An 892-nucleotide genomic window follows, 5' to 3' on the forward strand; every position below is an offset into this window, starting at 1 on the left:
AAAAAAAACAAAAAAAACAAATAGCTGATCAGAGTTTGCACAGTACCCACATATAACGCACACACTTGATAACAAATGGATGCGATTGTGTCTACTATGAAACTTAACGATTTAATATGTCACGTGTTCTAATCGATGTCCTCAATTCACTTGTGTGAAGTAAAGAAATGTTTCCTGAATTTTGTTGCCTATAATTTTTCAATGCTTTTGTGTGGATCATCATCCTTAACTTTATCTTTTTGTTGCTACTCCTGTGCTGTAAATTTTCTACTAACATTTGATCTAATGGGAACTTTTTGAAGCTCACCCTCCAAAAGACTGTGACATGAATGAAGAATTTAAGGGATAAACTCACTGTGTTGTTGAACACTAGGATAAGCCACGTGGACAAAATGCTGATTAAAAGACAGCTCCATTGCTGGCGGTGAGAGATGAGAGCCAAAGGTTCCACAGTAAATGGACTTGTAAGAAATTCAGGGCAGAATTCAGGGTTTGAAGAGTAATGATGATGTTCCTGAACATGACATGTCTGTAGTGAATAAATGTGGGTTTCTGTACATGAGTAACTGAATAAATATAGTTTTGTACATAAATAAATGTACATTTTTGTACATAAAAAATAGGACATCTCTGGAAAATAAGCCCAAATGCATCTTTCAAAGAGACAGTTAATATGAGACCCGGTCTTATTTGGGGGGCAATACGCTACAAAAAGAGTTAAAGAACATTGGGAGCAGAAAGAGCTGTTTTCTCAACTGGGGAGCACACAGCCGGCTGTGGACGCCTGACAGTGGTCAGTCTGGCCACGGCCCCAGGCTTCACCTTGTCCTTACCCTCATGAGATGCCTGGTCCATCACCAGCACATGGTAGATGCCATCATCATCGACCCTG

At 39.5% G+C, this 892-nt stretch overlaps 1 long non-coding RNA gene across 1 annotated transcript in view; it reads right to left on the bottom strand.

The window, feature by feature from the left end:
* LOC102013670 overlaps positions 1 to 892 on the bottom strand; it is a 4,068-nt gene extending 3,176 nt beyond the window's left edge. Inside the window, exons 1-2 of the long non-coding RNA XR_265116.2 lie at positions 834 to 892; positions 356 to 529 (exon numbers count right to left, since the gene is read on the bottom strand). This is a non-coding gene — a long non-coding RNA (uncharacterized LOC102013670). The remainder of the gene's footprint in view (positions 1 to 355; positions 530 to 833) is intronic.

The sequence above is a fragment of the Chinchilla lanigera genome, unplaced genomic scaffold, assembly GCF_000276665.1.
Source record: "Chinchilla lanigera isolate Chin_1 unplaced genomic scaffold, ChiLan1.0 scaffold00187, whole genome shotgun sequence".
Lineage (NCBI taxonomy): Eukaryota > Metazoa > Chordata > Mammalia > Rodentia > Chinchillidae > Chinchilla > Chinchilla lanigera.